At 42.3% G+C, this 18,434-nt stretch overlaps 1 protein-coding gene across 3 annotated transcripts in view; it reads right to left on the bottom strand.

Annotated features, from left to right (window-relative positions):
• The window catches only part of LOC122811822 (cyclic AMP-dependent transcription factor ATF-7-like), a 2,228,331-nt gene that overhangs the window by 1,573,835 nt on the left and 636,062 nt on the right, over positions 1 to 18,434 (bottom strand). The window lies entirely within an intron of this gene.

The following is an 18,434-nucleotide window of genomic DNA, read 5'->3' on the forward strand; positions in this document are numbered from 1 at the left end:
TTAGCTCTAGGACATTTATATGCAGATGGGCCTCCATTTCGGACCACGTGACCTGGAGTGTCTTTCCCTGAAATAGCCCCCCGTCCCATCAGGGAGGCATCCGTGGTCACTGTAGCCTTGGGCTGTTGGGGGGGTAAAGGGGAGAGACCATTGTGACAGGTTCTGTGACATCCACCAAATTAAGTCTTGTTTACACCTCTGGATTACCCGAATCTTGAATGATAGAGGGTACTCAAAGGGATACCTGGGTGAGTAGTAGCCATTGTAGAAGCCTCATGTGGAACCTCACAAGGGGGCAATAGTGATGGAGGCTGCCATGGAACCCAGCAGCTGGAGAACAGAATGGCCTTGGATTTTTCTCTTGAAAGGATCAGTATGGCTTGTTGCTTTATCCTTAAGATTCTGTGCTCTAGAATGGATGCTCTGCAGTTTTTTTGTATTCAACAGGACCCCAATGAATTCTATGGACTGAGATGGGGTCAGGTTGGATTTTTGCCAGTTTATAGTTATGCCTAGCCTTCCTGCGGTGTGAAGAGAGTATGCCAAGGCTGCTTCCAATAGATGTCTGGTGGGGGCGGTAATGTGCCAGTCGTCTAGGTATGGAAACACCTGGAATCCCTGTAGTTGCAAGTGAGCTGTGACAACTGCCATGCACTTTGTGAACACTCTGGGGGCTGTATAGAGTCCGAAGGGCAGTACTCGGAGCTGGTAATGACTGGCTCCCGCACGGAAGCAAAGGAATCTTCTTGATGGTCTGTCCACCTTTATGTGGTAGTACGCATCCTGAAGATCTACAGAGCACATCCAATCATCTTTTTCCAAGAGTGGGAGGATAGACTGAATTGTAACCATCCAAAATTTCTGTACCTTTACAAACTTGTTTAATACACTGAGATCCAAAATTGGTCTCCAGTCCCTGGTCTTTTTTTTTTTTTGGCACGAAAAACAGTCTTGAGTAGAATCCGGATCCTATCTGGTCTGGGGGGACTACTTGGATGACTTTTTTTCTAGCAGCTTTGAGATCTCTAATGCTTCTTCTTCCCTTTGACTGGGTGGAACGTCGAGAAGGTTTCTTAAGGGGATGGGACAAAGATCGAAGTGGATATGATAACCTCTGGTTATCTTTTGTACCCAAGAGTCAGTGGTAATGGTTAGCCAGGCAGAAGGGTACAAAAAGAAATGACCCCCAACCGCTAACAGAGGAAAGCAGCTGGGCCACTCCTCAGGAGCGCTGGTAGGATTGACCAGAGAAGGAGTCTCTGGAACCCTGTTTACATGGACCTCCTCTGCCCTGAAAGGGGCATCTTCCATATGAGTTTCCCCCTCTGCCTCGAGGGGAGAAATCGGCTTGTGTGTCACAGAAAGAACCTTGAGACTTTTTGTGCCACATCTTCCCACTCTTCTGGTTTCTGGAGAAAGCCGTTGAGGGGGAAGAGTAACGGATGCCCACAGCAGCAAGAGTCTTACCATCCTGTTCACATTTAGCCAGTGTGTCTTTCACCTTGGGTCCAAATAATGAAGAGGCTTCAATGGGAACATTCAGAAAGGAAGTCTTGAAGGGTTCCACGAGGTCATACATCCAGGCATGCCATTTCATGACTATGCCTGCATCCGCTGCTCTAGCTGCTCCTTCTGATGCATGACAAATCAGATGCATAAAGGAGTTAGATACTGATTCAAGGATGGCTGTGAGGCCACTTTGTCACGGACCTCATCAGACACAGCTCCAGCCAAAGTTTCAGAGAGCTCAGAAATTAAGTGTCTCTGAAGCCTGGTAAAATGTGCCATATAATTCAGGAACCTAACCGCAAAGGTCGCTGATGCAAAGGTACGCTTCCCTAATCTGTCCAGTGCCCGGGACTCCTTGAGAGGCAGATGGACAGTCTGGCTCTCTTCTGCCAGATCCTTTTTAGTTGCGGCCAACACCATCATGGCATCTACTGGAAGACCTTTGGACCAGTGGGGGTCAGTATCTGGAGGGGACAAGATTTTATCTGGTCTCCGGGGAATGGCTTCAATGGTGTCAGGAGCCTTCCATGCATGCTGCACGACGAGCCGGACAAGTTCGTCAGCAGGTGGAGTAACCCAGGATGTAGGGGGCCGGGCAGGAAAGGCCTGCAGGAACACAGACTCTTCAGAGGTCGGGTTAGAGGGCTGCCAATCACCTCTCTGTTTAAGGATTTCAAGGATATCCCCAAAGGATACCTCAGAGGGTGATCGAGGGGACCCTTTCCCATAATCAAAATCTGTGTCTTCCGTGAGGGACTCTTCTGGGGAGTCCATGCGCTTCCTCTTACAGGAACTCTTATGACAAACTTCCTCAGAGAGAGATGCTGGGGAAGACAAAGCAAGAGGGGCCTCCTGTGGAAGTGTATCCTGAGGCCTTTGTGTCAGGTGTCCATTAGGGGTGGCTTGTGTGAGTTGTGGCCCAGAGGATGACGGAAAACCTGGTGGGCACAGGATCGCCTACAGTGGCAAAAGCCTTCTCCATAAGTTGAAAGGCTGGTCCACCTAAGGCGGGGTGGGAGCCTACAGTCACCCGTCGCTCAAGCCAGCCAGCCAACTAGGAGTCTCCAGATGCCCATGGGATGCAGGGGAAACCGTCCCACAGCTAGCATCCTGAGAAGTGACAGGAGTAAAGTGTCTCTCCTGCCAAAAAGGCAGCTGCGGTTCCTTAGTAAGGTCTACAAAAATGGAGCCACAGCAGGGGAAGTCTGTGGTCTAAGAAGGGGCTTAAAGGCAGAAGATGACGGAGGAGAACAAGTAGGGATCTCTGAGGAAAAATGTTCTCCTCCAAGGGAGGGATAGGTCATGGGAGGTGGAATTCCTCTAGCCGAAAGCAAATGGTCCACAATGCACGCCACATAATGTTCAGAGAAGCTTCTACTGGATCTCATGGACATAGCTGATGGGGAGTCAGGTCTATCTAGAGATGGAGTAAATTGAGAGGCTGCAAAGTGGTCTTTAAAAGGAGAATAAGTCATAACAGCAGGTAGGATAGGTGTCTGCACCGAAGGCAACGGTGCTGTAATGGCTTTTACTACCGGTGTCTGCACCAAGAGAGTTGTCGGTGCCAAGTACAGAGTTGGCACAGATAAGGTCAGTGCCGTAGCAGTAGTTGGCACCATAATTGGTGCCGAGAGAGTCTGCACCGACCAAGGAGTACTTGGAACCGAATGGAGAGTTGGTGCCGAAGAAGGTACAGGCGCCAAAAAAATCCCTCGACATCGTAGCAGTCTGCATTGACTGTATGGTTGGTGCCAGTGAAAGGGTCTGAGCTGAGGAGCCCCTCGGTTCCAATGCTGTCTGAAGCACACTCGGTGCCGATGGCTTTGGAACTGTAGGTTTCGGCTCCGAAAGCCTCGGAGCTGAAGAAGTCCATTCAGAAGACGACAATTTAAGTTTCTTTGGTCTCGGTTCCTGGGGGTCCCCAGCGGGGGATGAAGGAAGAGACTTAGTCTTCTTTAGGTTGTCTTTCTTTCTATAGGAGCTAGGAGGGGATGAAGCCTCCGACCCAGAAATAGCCTCTGTGAAGGGGGTTTTCATAATACCCTTTAGAATAAGTTTGTTTTTCCTCTCTAAGAGGGTCTGGGATGAAAAAGTTTTACAAATCTCACAAGGTGGGTCAACAGTTAAGTGAGGTTCACCCAAGCAATACACACATAAGGCATGTGCATCTGAAGTAGGTAACTTGTGGTCACAACTAATACACCTCTTAAATCCCAGGCATCCTTTCTTTTCTACCATGATAGGTGAGAGAAAAAACAGATAGAAGGGAAAGAAAAAAAGGGGAAGTAGAGTACCAGCTATGGTACAAAGAATACCAGAAGGTATGAGGGGAAAGATTACCAACGAAGGTAAAACAGATACCAACAAGGTAAGAAAGAGGGTAAACACATAAAAAAAACAGAGTCGCTAGATGCGATAGGGTAAGAGACAACTATACAAATACATTTCCTTGAAGAAAGGTAAGTTTGCGAGGTAATAAATCAAGAAAAGTAACTTAGCTCAAGAGCAATGGTTTGACACGACTGAATGGCAATGCGGCAAACGAAATCTGAGGTAACAGGGAGAGGGGAATTCTGGGTAAGAGTTTAGCTTGAGAGTTTGTGGCTGGTGCGAGCTTGGAAGATGGCCGGCTTGGTTCTGAGGTGAGAACAGACTACCCAGACGTAAGGAATGAACGAGGATTAACAACATCAGATATAATATTCCCAGCTGGAAGCTTATCATTTCTCTCAAAATTCTCCAAAACTCAATGACACTAGTTTTAAGTGGTCTATCATTACTGACCTTTTTTCCTCTCTCTTCTATTATGAGTGAAGTCCCCCTCTGGCAATCAGTATTACTTTTCCTCTGACCATGACAGTCTGTAGAACAGTCATACTGAAATCCTTTCTTTTTCAAATTTGCATATTCACTTCGATCCAAATGCATTTCTTGTAGTAGTTACCTGCACTGTACACTTCATAATATAATTCAACATTATCTGCTTTTGTCTACTCCTTTAATGCCATTTAAATTACATATTAATACTGACAGAGCACACATTCTGATAAAGTTATCTTTCCAACATGTTATGTGACACAATTTTGTCACAAAATACTCCAGCCCAGCTATCTGGAATTTTGTAAATAGGTATATGTGTGTGTGTGTGTGTGTGTGTGTGTGTGTGTGTGTGTGTGTGTGTGTGTGTGTGTGTGTGTGTGTAAAAAGTACTGAGCTTAAGGATATTTCCACAGTGTACCCTACTAGAAAATTGTACCTGTATAAATGTATATGTTTTAACAGTGGGAACTAGGACACAGAGGGTTAACTTGCAAAACTTCAAGAAAATAGTTGAAATTAAATTGTTTTATAATTGTGCTACAAAAGTTAGTTTCAATGCAGCCGGGAGACAGGACATCTATAACTAGGGAGTCTTCTGCATTGTATTCTAAGTGTTTTATGTCTTCTAACAGCTGCAAACATCTGAAGGCTATGTATTTTCACAGGGAGTTGCTAGATGATGCATCAGTGGGGGTTGTTTGTGAGCCTGGGAACTGAAGTCAGGTGACAAAGTGATGTCATGCTGTAAGTATCCCAGCAGCAATATTTGAGATATTAATTTAAGAACTCTCTAAGAGAGACAGAGAGAGAGAGAATGAGTGACCACATTTTGATGACATCCACTCACCACCACTACACTTGCCTAGCTGCAAGTAATTTAATTAGGGTACAGTAATTTCTCTTAGATTCAGTTAGGAACACAGTAAAAATTAGTTTAGAAGTTTTCTGTATTCCTGCAATGTTGTTTTAAATATTTCCTGTGATTTTGAACTCTGATGTCACTGTGAATACATAGTTAGTGTTGTCTTGCTCTTTTATTATTTACTATTAAATATATTTAAACCTTGTTGGCTGGTCTGTTTAGAGACATTTAAGCTCTTAGTGTACTTGCATATCTATTTGGTGACACTGTACAGGCCACTCCTAATAGCCTGGCTCTTGGACAAACTACCATTTGGATTAATAGTAACATTACACAGTAAGAGTGGACACCCTTTGCTAAGAGCCTTAAAGTAGCTGATAAGTAGTGGCTGGTGGCAGTGGAAACTACCTTATAGTCTGGGCAGAAGGGGGCATAGCTAGTAAACTTGTGCTTTCCCAGATGTGTGTGTGTGTGTGTGTGTGTGTGTGTGTGTGTATAAATCAAACCTCAAAGAGTGCGTGTGTGTCAACTACTTGGGCAGGGACATGAAGCACTGGTTGGACAGAGAGGGTGTTGGAGGTCTTGCTTTGGCCAATCTACTCAGATCTCAACCCTATAGCTGAGCCAGTGCTGAGTCGTACTGGGGATCTGGAGAAAGAGAGAGAAACCAATCCCTGACTGACTCTGGTCTCTGTGTGCTCTTAACGGAAATTGCACTTTACTGTGCATGTACTTGTCATCCTCCCAGTGTGTACGTCCCCAACTGTTGCCAGTGGTGAGGATTGAGCCTCCTTGATTACTGGGCCAGTGCTGGGGCATCACACAAGTTATTTTTCCAACACAATATGTGTGACAGTTCATTTGAATTTGTCTTTCCATATTGAAGTTTACATGCCCACACTATTAAACGGCTGGCTGATTTTTTTTTTTATGTAGCTGCTTCTCATCTACGTTTGAATTCATGTCACATTTCCTTAGACTTTTCACTTCAATAAAAACACTCAAAAAGAAAAAAAAAAAAAAAAACAAAAACAATTATTTTTCCAACATAATATGTGTGACAGTTCTTTTGAATTTGTCTTTCCATATTGAAGCTTACATGCCCACACTATTAAACGGCTGGCTGATTTTTTTTTTTATGTAGCTGCTTCTCATCTACGTTTGAATTCATGTCACATTTCCTTAGACTTTTCACTTCAATAAAAACACTCAAAAAGAAAAAAAAAAAAAAAACAAAAACTTTATACATCTTCAAAAAAAAATCACATTTAATTCATACAAACAAACAAAACAATTTACAAATTCAAAACATGAAATCTACCCCTCCAAACAAGAACAGATGCCCCCAACTTCACAGCTGCACCCACAGGTACTGTCCTACTTTAAAGTTAGGATTATACATGCAAATGTGCACGTTAGAACTTGTGTTCTCACTTACACAAGTTTCTATCTAATCTTCTCTCTATTCCCTTGAAGGTGTGAAAAAAAGCAATTTGCATGCTTTGCTTTCAATAAATACTAACTTCTAGCCTTAAGAAAACATACACTGGCTACCTTTAAATGAACCAAAATGTGCACTGTAAAACTTAATGTACTTAAAGTAGTAAGGTTGCAGGGAAGGCAATGACATGTACAAGTATTCATTTCCTACAATTTCAAACTTCATTTATTTTCACTGAACTGCTTGTCAATATCCCTTCAAAAGTTGATTATATTGCACCTTGCTGACTTCAATCAGAACACACTGTTTAGGCTTCACATGATTACCGCCCACACATATAAGATGCTCGTCTTCATCTGAAAGTAGGTGCTAATAAAAACAAGAAGTTATGTACTCACCATAACATTCGATGTATGTAGTCCATCTCGCCTCACATTCTTACCCATAGGTTCTGAGCCGAATATCGGCTCCGACTCGGAAAACTTTTCTAGCTCGAAGTCTTCTATTGGCTTGGCTAAGAAGGTATCCCATGCTGCGCTGCTGCATATCCCCAGATCCAGTTTGCTGCGAACACCACACTCATACCCCATGCATAACAACATCCAAGTAAAGAGGAATACACTAAAGGTGAAGGGAGCTCTAAAAACCAGACCTAACCTCCAGATCCTCCAGGAAGGAGGAAGGTGGGAGGGTAAGTAAGAATGTGAGGCAAGATGGACTACATACATCGAACGTTATGGTGAGTACATAACTTCTTGATGTTATGTAGTCCAATCTCGCCTACATTCTTACCCGTGGGACATCGTTCCCAGCACCTACATCCTGGGAGGCTCAGAGGAAGATACTCCTGAGTACTGTGGAACCAAAGGAAGACCTGCCCCTAGATACCACATCCAGCTTGTAATGAGTAACAAAGGTGTGAGGAGATGCCCAGGTAGCTGCAGCACAAATATCATCCATAGACAACCTGGCCTGATAGGCTGTAGATGTAGATACAGCCCGAGTAGAGTGAGCCTTGACTGGACACCGTAGGTCTTTACCCCCTGAGGAATAAATGAAAGAGATGCAATTTGATATCCATCTGGATAGGGTGATTTTGGAGACAGGGGACCCAATTCTATTTTCCAAAAAGGAGACAAACAGCTGATCAGATTTTCGTAGCTCTTTGGTTCTGTGCAGATAGAAACGTAACTGTCTGTGTACATCCAATTGATGAAATTTAAATTCTGCCTTGTTTGAAAAATGGGGAAAAAACACTGGCAACTCAATAGATTGATTAAGATTAGATATGGACGCCACTTTAGGAAGAAAAGAAGGGTTTGGTCTAAGAGAAACCCTATCCTTATGAAAGATCAAGTATGGAGGTTTGATAGAAAGAGTTTGAATTTCTGAAACGCGTCTGGCTGATGTGATGGCTATTAAAAAGGCAGTTTTCCAGGTCAAGAATTTTAAGTCACAGGTAGCTGCAGGCTCAAAGGGTGGTGAAGTAAGGGCTTGCAGAACATAACTTAGATCCCATGGCAGGGAAGCCTTACAGTGCCTGTGAGCCATCAGACTAGGCTCATTAGCAACATGAAAATTAGAAATCGCTGCCAATTAAACTTTAATGGTAGCGGACGCTGAGCCCTGCTGGAAAAGCATAGACAAAAACTCCAAGACGGAAGCAACTGGAGCTGTGTACGGGTCAATTCCTTGCTTATGAGCCCAAATAGAAAACCTCTTCAATTTGCTGGAATAAATCTTCCTAGTAGAGGGCTTATGAGAGGAAGATAAAATATGAACTACCTCAGGTAAAAAATGATGAAGCCTAACTAACAACGGAAGTGGAGTAGCCAGGCTGTCAATCGGAGGGTCTGCAGAGAGGGGTGGAACTGTCCCGACATGTGTGTCAGTAAGTCTGGTTCTGGGTCCAGAGTCCAAGGTGTGTCCACAATGTAGGGATGGAGAAAGGGGAACCAAACCTGACGAGGCCAGTGTGGAGCAATCAGAATCATTCTGCTTCCCAAGGATTGCGCTTTCTGAATCACTTTTGATAGCAAGGGAAACAGAGGGAAAGCATAAAGCAGCCCGGAGGGCCAATTGTGGACTAGAGCATCTCTGGGTGACTCCCCCTGTGGGGGGATCAGCGTGAAGTAGCTGCTGCATTTGGCATTGAGGGGGGCTGGCAAAAAGGTCGCAGCAAGGCTGACCCCATCTTCTGAATATTCATTCTGCAACTAGACGATTCAGGGACGACTCGTAAGGCATCAGAATAGCTCTGCTTAGCCTGTCTGCTATCACTTTGGACTTCCCCGGAATGTGCGTTGCCACCACAAAACTTTGGGAAGATACTGCCCACTGCCACGTTCGCATGGCCTCTCTGCACAGGGGGTATGATCTGGTTCCCCCCTGCTTGTTCAGATACCACACCACTGACATATTGTCAAGAGTGTATTGCAATAGTCCCGACAGGTAGAAAGCTCTGAAGTGCCTGCATCGCAAGTAGCACCGCTCTCATCTCTAGGACGTTGATATGCAGATGTATCTCGTGATCTCGCCATGTGCCTTGGACTGTCCTGCCGAGATAATGCCCCCCACCCCATCTGGGAGGCGTCCGTGGTCACTGTGGCAACCGGGGGTGGTGGAACGAAGGGTTTTCCCCTGTCCAGATTGTTGGTGCAAAGCCACCAACAGAGATCCTGTTTGCATCTGTCCGTGAGCAAAATATGGTGGGAAAGTGGAAGTCTCTGGAGACACCACTGAGCAAAGTTGCCACTGAAGGAGCCTCATGTGCAATCTCGCTAGGGGACTAACATAATTGTTGCTGCCATAGTCCCCAGGAGTTGGAGAACCCATTTTCTCAGGGGAAGCAGGGCATGCACCTGTTGCTGTAAGACTCTGATTCTTTCCTAAGGTAGATAGGCTCGCATTTGAATGGTGTCTAGCTCTGCACCTATAAAAATGACATGCTGTGAGGGCAACAAGGCAGATTTTTCCCAGTTCAGTGTTATGCCCAACTGTTGACAGAGAGTGATGGTAGCATTCCTGGTTTGGATTAGTAGATGCCTGGTGGGGGCGGTGAGGAGCCAGACGTCCAGATACGGAAACACTTGGAATCCTTGACGTCTCAAGTGAGCTGTCGCCACCACCATACACTTGGTGAACACCCTGGGGGCTGTGGTGAGACCAAAGGGCAATGCTCGAAACTGAAAATGACTGGCTCCCAGCCGGAAGCGTAGGTGACTCCTGGATGCCCTGTCCATTTTGATATGGTAATAAGCATCCTTGAGGTCGATGGAGTACATCCATACTTCTTTTCCCAACAATGGGAGACTTGACTGTAGTGTAACCATACGGAACTTGGACTTTTGTACATAGTTGTTCAGTTGGCTGAGATCTAATATGGGTCTCAGGTCCCCTGTTCTTTTCAGCACCAAAAAGAATCTTGAGTAAGTCCCTAATCCGATTTGGTCTGAGGGGACATGCTGGATGGCTCCTTTTTCTAGCAGCTTTGAAACCTCTGAAGCTGCGTGATCCCTTTGACTGGGTGGAACATCCGGGATTTTTCTGACTGGAGGGGGATCTGACGAAAAGGGGATGCATAACCTCCAGAAATTATTCGTAATACCCATCGGTCCTGGGTGATGCTTTGCCAGGCTTCCAGGTATAATGATATTCGACCCCTGACTGGCTCCGGAAATGCACAGTCAGACATCCCATCAGAAACGACGGTAGGGAGAGCCGCGAAAGGAATCGCGGTCTCCCAAATTGCGGGGGCCCCCCTCTGCCTCTAGGGTGGCGTCTCCCTGAATAACCTCCCCTCCTCTGCCTCTGGAGGGGGGATCATCTTGTGCACCGGGAAAAAACCTCTGTGATTTTTTGAACCACATCTTCCCACCCCTCTGGGCCTTGGGGTAAGGCCTAGAGGGAAGGGAAAAACGGAACCCTACAGCAGACAAAGTCTTTCCCTCCTGCTCGCACCTGGTGAGGGTGTCTTTCACCTTGGTTCCGAACAAAGAAGAACCATCAAAGAGGGCGTCAGTGAAAGAAGACTTGAAGACCTCCGCAAAATGACAAAAGGCGCATCCAGGCTTGCCTCCTAAGGGCGACTCCTGAGCTTACTGCCCTACTCGCTCCCTCGGCTGCATATGAAATGAGCCGCATGGAGGAGTTAACGATGGAACTGAGTGTAGACACCTGGGCGTTAACCGTCTGGGCCACCGTCTCAGAACATTACCCGCGAGTGTATCTCCCAACTCCTTGAGGAGATCTCTCTGGAGCCGAGTAAAATGAGACAGGCAGTTCAGCGACCATAAGGTAAAGGTTGCTGACGAGAGGGTACGCTTCCCGTACCGGTCCATGGTCCTAGACTCCTTGTTAGGAGGATGGACGGAGGAAGAAGTCTCGGCTAATTCCTTCTGAGTGGCCGCTGCCGCCACCACCACGGCATCCACAGGGACTCCCCTTTGGACAAAAACTCCTTACCCGGGGGAGCAGACAGAAATTTACTGGGTCTCCTGGGTACGGTTTCCACAGAATCAGGGTTCTCCCTCACCCTCCGACAAATTAAATCCAGAAGCTCGTCGAAGGGTGGGGACACCCAGGAGGCAGAGGGCTGAGCACCAAAGGTCTTCAGGAAGACCGACTCCTCCTCGGAGGGGGCTTTGGACGGCCAGTCACCTCTTTGTTTCAATATCTCCAGGATGTCGGAGAAAGAAACATCATCAGAGGATGACTTGGGGGACCCCTCCGATTCCTTGAGGTCAGTATCTCAGGTGAGAGACTCATCCTGGGAATTTATGTGCTTCCTCTTGCATGTTTTCTTTCTAGGGGGCTCCTCAGGCAAAAACTCTGAGGGGCCCCCAGAAACTTGGGGACCACTCGTGGGGGTATCCCTAGGCCTTGGGGCTCCGCTGTCTACAGATAGGTGGTGATCAGAGGCTCTCACCGGAGTGGCAGGGGACAGAATGACCGACCCGCATGTTGCGGCTGAAGATCTGGCCAGCGCACTTCGCATGGCCTCAAAGGCTGGCCCCCCCAAGTCCGAGGACCGGCCAGCATCCGAGACCACGACAGGAGTCGGGGTTCCCTGAGCCAAGGCACCAAGCGGGAGACTAGGAACCGAAAGGTGTCCCGAGGTGTCCCCCTCGGGCCCGTCTGAAGAATCCTGAGTCCCGTGGACGGCGCCAACGGGGTTGGAGCTGATGTCGGCACCGATAAGCCCGGAGGGGCCATCGGAACCGACCTAGGAACATCACATGGAGCGGAACATTCCGGCTCCGGAGACAAGAGATGCGCTCGGAGGAGGAATAATCGAAGAAGGTATCGGGACGGGCTGCGGAGCCGACTGGGATGGAGCCAAGAACAATTTAGCCAAAACCGGTGACTGAAGGAGCCTCTGCACCACCCTATCAACGTCCACATCTGAAAGTGTCCTGGAGGATTTGGAGGACAGGGAGGGAGATCGGGATCTCCTCTCAGGTGACACTGGTCTAGTACTGAGCGATCGGCTCCGAAGATGTTCCAATATAATTGGAGCCAACGCTTGTTCCATCAACACCGACACTTCCTTCGGCCCCGAGGACAGTGGAGCCGAGGAGGTCGAAGCCAGTTTCATTACTTTCTCCGGTGGCTCCGATGAGACTGAAGGAGCCAGAGATCTCTTTTTTGATTTTGTGGATTTTGATTTTGAACTGGAAGCAGAATCCATGGCCTCTTCGAACGAGGGTTTCAAGAGTCCCTTCAATATTGACTTATTCTTTCTTTCTTGGAGCACCCTGGGACTAAAAGCAAGGCAGAAACTGCAGGACTCCTGCAGGTGGATTGCTCCCAGACAATAAACGCATACTGAATGTCCATCGGTGATGGACATCTTGTAACCACACTTAGAGCACTTTTTAAAACCCAAAGGTTTGTGCTCCTTGGAATCTTTGGACATCTTGAAAATTAATCACAATTACCAATACAACGAGCAAGTCACTGCCTGACTGGAAAAAATAACTACAGTCACACAAAACACCACACTAAGCGCGGGAACAAATCTTTCCACAAACAACTGCACACACAATCCTCAGAAGGGATACACACTAAGAAGACTAGGGCTAAAAACCTCTAACTAAAATGGTTTTAGACCAAAACTCACATACAGAACAATGAAGACAGACACTAAAACCTCTAATTCAAACGGTTTTAGATAGCAATAGACAAACACAGGGACAAGTAAGGGGACGAACTAGGTCCTCTAAATGAAACGGGCCTAGCCCGTTGGAACAGCTAGAGGGATACCACAAAAACAACCACACTACAGATTATACCCAAAAAACACCAAATAGAAATAGCTATTAAAATAGCTTTTGTTTGGAACAAATTCTCTCAAGAAGAAGAAGAAAAAAGGTACTTAGCCACAGCCAAGAGCGAGACCATGTCTGAGCTACACGAGCGGCAAACGAGATCTGGGGATATGTAGCAGTGCAGCATAGGATACCTTCTTAACCCAGCCAATAGAAGACTTTGAGCTAGAAAAGTTTGGCCGAGTCGGAGCCGATATTCGGCTCCGAACCCACAGCTAAGAATGTAGGCGAGATTGGACTACATAACATAAAAAGTTAATAACTTTGCAAATACAAGAAAGAACTACTATTGTTTCATTTTTCTCTTGTTTTTCACCCATATTTGTTTTAAATAAAAATGTCTACAGCTTAAACTAAGAACATTAGTCTAGACATCAACCTCTATAAAACATGAAATTAGTTTCTTGTGAGTCTATATTTTTTATGATCAATATACTTTACATTCATCCTGGCCCAAGGTCATTTCACACTTACTTCTTTCCAGGTTTTCTTATCTTGTTGCAATGTAAAGTCTGGATACAGCACAACTAAGAACAAGTAATTTCTTACTGAAATATTGCTAGCGTCTACAGGTGTCACTGATAACATTCCCCTACTCCACCACCACTCATTTAAAATAACTCTGCATACTATACAGAACTACTTTATACTATACCATGCAATTTACGTCATGAAATTCTTATATAAATATTAACAAAATCTGTTTTACTTACAGTTACTTCTTTAGCCCACTCAGTGTCCTAAACATTAATAAAGTAAAGTACAGTTTATGCTTTGAGTTCTACTGTCCATTTAATAATCTAACTTCCACTTCTTGCAGGACCACAATTCACACATCTTATTAATGTCTAATGGAAATGAAGTGTTTCATTTCCCCCACTTTATTTATTTTTTTTTTACATCCACCACATCCTATTCTGCATCCACAAATGTCCTTGATCCTCCAGGAAAAAATATTTAAAAACCGCTAGATACAGTAACGTGAAACTAAAACTTCCTTTCTCAACATCCCTGTAACTGCCAGAATACACTTACTTCTCTTGTCTGGTCTAGCAAATAATAATTTTCCACAAAGATTTTAGTGTCTTCAATTTTAGACACTTTTCCCTTCTGTCACATTTTTGTCAAGAACAGCTCTTTTTACTTGTTATTTGCAGCTTTACTAATACAGGTCCCTTCTGCTTTCTGATCAGTTTTGGAACAAACACACAATGTGCTCTCTCAATTAACAAATAATGCTGTGAAACACCTGTCTAGTTGATTATTTGCACTTGCTTGAAATTAGTGCAGTCTATTCCTACCAGTTTATTTGGTATAGCCAAGGGGAAAAAACTTGGGTTTTCTCTGTCTGCTGTATCTTTTTAATCTAACTATATACTGAAAATGCTGGGGTTTATTTTTTCCAGGTGTTTTAGGTTTCTAATACCATGACATGAATGGGCCACACTCCTAAGTCAGAGTACAATTAGAATTCATGAAATTATTATTGTTTCAGTCTCTGAAGTTAGCAAAGAGTGCTCTTCACAGCATCTGCAATGTGCCTAGGAATTGCTTCCTTCTGTAGTTCATATGGGGTTACATGCATTGATAGCATATTTAAGTTGTTGTATCTTTCGGCTTTTCCCGGTTAGGGGTCGCCACAGCGGAACTCCGGTCCGCTAATGATTGGCAGTAGATTTTTACGTGCCGAGTTGCCAGCTCTGACGCACAACCTTCAACGAAGGTACGCCCATTCACGCTTGTCTCCACACAGAAGACGCTTTAGCTGAGAATCGATAGCATATTTAAGTATGACTGCAAATTAATTTTTATTAGACCTGCTGCACCTACTACTACTGGAACTCTCCAGCAACAAAGTGAGAGCTCCAAACACCAGAATGGAAAGATAAATTAATAAAGCAAAGCTTTCAAGTACAACACTCTTTCTCAATGCATTAAAGTACTAGAAACAAGTCAAATATATAAATACATTCTAAAATCCAATAAAAAATTAAAAATTTACATGACATTATTTTCATCAAATATATACGTTTAACACAGCCCCAGACAACTAAGTAATAAACAAATAATACAATACTTATGGCATACTCTGTTTCAACTTCAGTACTGGTTTTAACACTATTAGTTGTAGTTAACCGTCTGTAGAATCTGCTCTAAAATAACTAATTCATTTATATTCAGCTAATTCTGTTGCTAAAGTTAGATCACATCCACATTTCTTCTTAAACAAATGTTGAACTCTAAATGTGAAGTGTGCTCCCTACCCATATTTTGAAAATGTTTACATAAGGCATTAGTTTCTAGATGCCAATGCATATAGGAAAGATATCAGCAAATCCTCTCTTAACTTGCAATTGTTTTTTTGCCACTATAGAAAGACAAACATTTTACACCTGTAGTAAAATAAACATTTCAGTGTAGCGTGTAGCTAAAGTTTTAAAATTAAAATTAATTTCTCATAATACGATGTATAATGTAAATATCTGTCCCAATCATATCAGAAAATTGACAATTATAACATGGTTTTGTATCACAGGTATCCACAAGAGACTTCTGCTGTTCAGAAAAAAAAAACAGATCTTTATAGCACAATTTTTATTTCAAATTCTTGTCCTTTTTATATATAAAATTAGGGACTGGTCCAACAAAAGAAGAAAGTTGTATACAATAACTTAATCTATACCAACTATTTCTAATTATGTTCTTTATTTGAGAAGTTCTTCTATTAAATTTCAGACTATAATTAACCTTTGTTTGTAATTGAATGAGACGACTTATTTTCACTAGATCTAGAAAACAGTGGTTTACCAACATTATTGTGTTCTGAATAAACTTTATCTATATTAGCTTTCAAACTCTTTGCAGAAACTCTTCTGTCATATTATTAATTTCACAAAACAAAATATATATAAACAGTATTTAACCTACTAACTCTTAAGTCCCACAAAGGCCACACTAAACAGTTTCTTAGTGGTACGTAACAACATTGTGTTGTTTTCTTCCTGTGATATACTAGAAACACAAACAGATACTGTTGATACCACACACACAACGAAGAATATACAACTGTTAGAAAATAAGATGCACAATTACAAATGCTCACAATGCCAATGACTGCGTTTTAAAGTTGACTAGTGATTATATATAGAACTTATGAATATCTTTTTCTTTAAAATTGACAACTTAGATGAAATTAACATTAGAATATAAAATAAGTTCAGTGAACTTTCAAGCCATTTCAAATACATATAATTATACGCTGGAAAGACTGAGAAGATTTGAACATAAATTAATTAGAATAAAAAAGTAGTTGCAGTGGGATTTTAATGACTAAATCTGTGCATCATTTTCTATTGGCCAAGAGCTAATCAACGTTTAATGGCATCTGATACATTTGCTAGCACTTCTGTGACCACTGTACGGAAGAAATTAGTGACCTTAAAACTACTGAACACACAGGTACTTTGGGTACAGCTGACATGAATCTAACATGCTAGCCACAAAAAAGTACATCTCTCCAAAGGTACTCTAAAACAACATTACTTTATGATAATAGTGATTTTTTTTTTCAGTTTCACCTTGATGTATTACCCTCCAATTACCAGTGGAAGTACAAGAAAGAATGAGAAATGATTTCCAGTCTCAATGTAAAAGCCGATGAAGAGGAAACCAACTAAACTATCAAGACCTACAAACATGAAGCAGGTTGACAATGAACAGGTACAGACTGGACATACTGTTGTGAAATTGTCTAAATATGTACCATTGAAAACCAAATTACAACTGTTACATATAGGACTTGTGTTTACTCCCTCTATTGACAGGAATTTAAGTGAATAAATGAATTAAGGTTGTTTGCTAGAATTTTGAATTTGAAAGTCTTACTTAAAGTAGACCATAAATGATAGTTCTTTTTAAAGTATTAACAATATCATAACAATCAGTTTTATACCAGCTGGTACACTTTATAAAAAAGCATTAATTAGCAATGTGCGTAAAACAACCTGAAGAGACTTATTCTAAACATTACAAAGTAATATACTTCAATTTGACTTCTGAAGAAAGAAAAGCTTCATCTTAACTTTGTAATAAGCAGGACATTATTATACAGCAACCTGACAATGGAGCTATGACTGTGTTGACTGTGATATGTACTTAACAGCTATGTATAAACTTTTTTCTGATAATGTGAATTTTAACAGAGTGACTAAAAGATTTATCAATTTTATACGTAAAGTTTAGAGTCTATTGTATGACTTATTAATTGAAAATGCTACAACAGTGATGTATATACGTATATGTATATCTGCACCAACTATTCCAGTTTTATATGACCTACCTAAAGTACATAATGATTCCAGGCAACCTGCTATGAGACATACAGTGTCGGTAAATCACTGGCTATTTCCAGCTATTTCAAATATCAACTAAAGTCATTTTTAAAATATTCAAACAGTTTTATAAAAGATAATGATTTTTAAGAGCACTGTATTATGGTCTGAAGAAATACATGATGTCATCTTAATTACTTTAGATGCCAAGTCCTTTTTTGCAGTTATGCCGAATGATTTTAGCATACAAGCCATTACAGATTGTTTATGTAAGAACACTGACATGTCAGCAGGACAACTGTAACTACTTGTCTTCTTTTAGATACTGTATCCATATCATCTTTCTATTTAATGAGGAGTTCTTCCGTTAAAAACTAGGAGTAACCATGGGTACTCCAATGGCTAACATCTATGCTAATTTAACTCTGTGTAGTTGAGAGGATAATTCATTTATAATCTCAATGTAATGTCAGCAAATTATGTGACTTTTTATAAGCGTTTTATTGACAATATTTTACTAATTTAGATAGGTAAAGTATTATTACAACAGTTTGTTCATGAATTTCAGAATTCCACTAAATGTTGTCTTCTGAAATAAAAAAAAAAATACTAGTTTTAATTTTTTAGATGTTACTACATTAGTTTAGTTGATAGTGGCACTACAGACATTATTTATATAAAAAAAAATGTCCAAGCCACAAGGTACCTAAACTGTCAAAATGTATGTATCCTAAACATGGTATAATGAGAAGTCAGTTTTTAAGAGCCAGTAGGTTAAATACCATTGATGTTATTTTTTGTTATGAAATTAATGATACGGCAATATTTTATGCAAAAAGGGTATGATATTTATAGTTTGTTCAGAATACAATGATATCGGTAAACCACTCTTTTCTAGAGTGAGTGAAAATAGGTCTAATATCAATCTGTTACAAACAAAGATTAGTTATGCTATAAACTTTAATAGAATAACTTCTCAAATTAATTACAAATAATTGGTCTACACTGAGTTCTTGTACAGAACTTTTTTCTGCAATTGCAGTAGTCCCTAATTTTACATGTAAAAAGGAAAAGAATTTGAAACAAATCTATGCTATGAAGTTTTTTCTGAACAAAAGTCTGTTGGGATAGGTATAGTAGAA

The sequence above is a fragment of the Protopterus annectens genome, chromosome 9.part0 (assembly GCF_019279795.1).
Source record: "Protopterus annectens isolate FY-2018-M chromosome 9.part0, PAN1.0, whole genome shotgun sequence".
Classification (NCBI taxonomy): Eukaryota; Metazoa; Chordata; order Ceratodontiformes; family Protopteridae; genus Protopterus; species Protopterus annectens.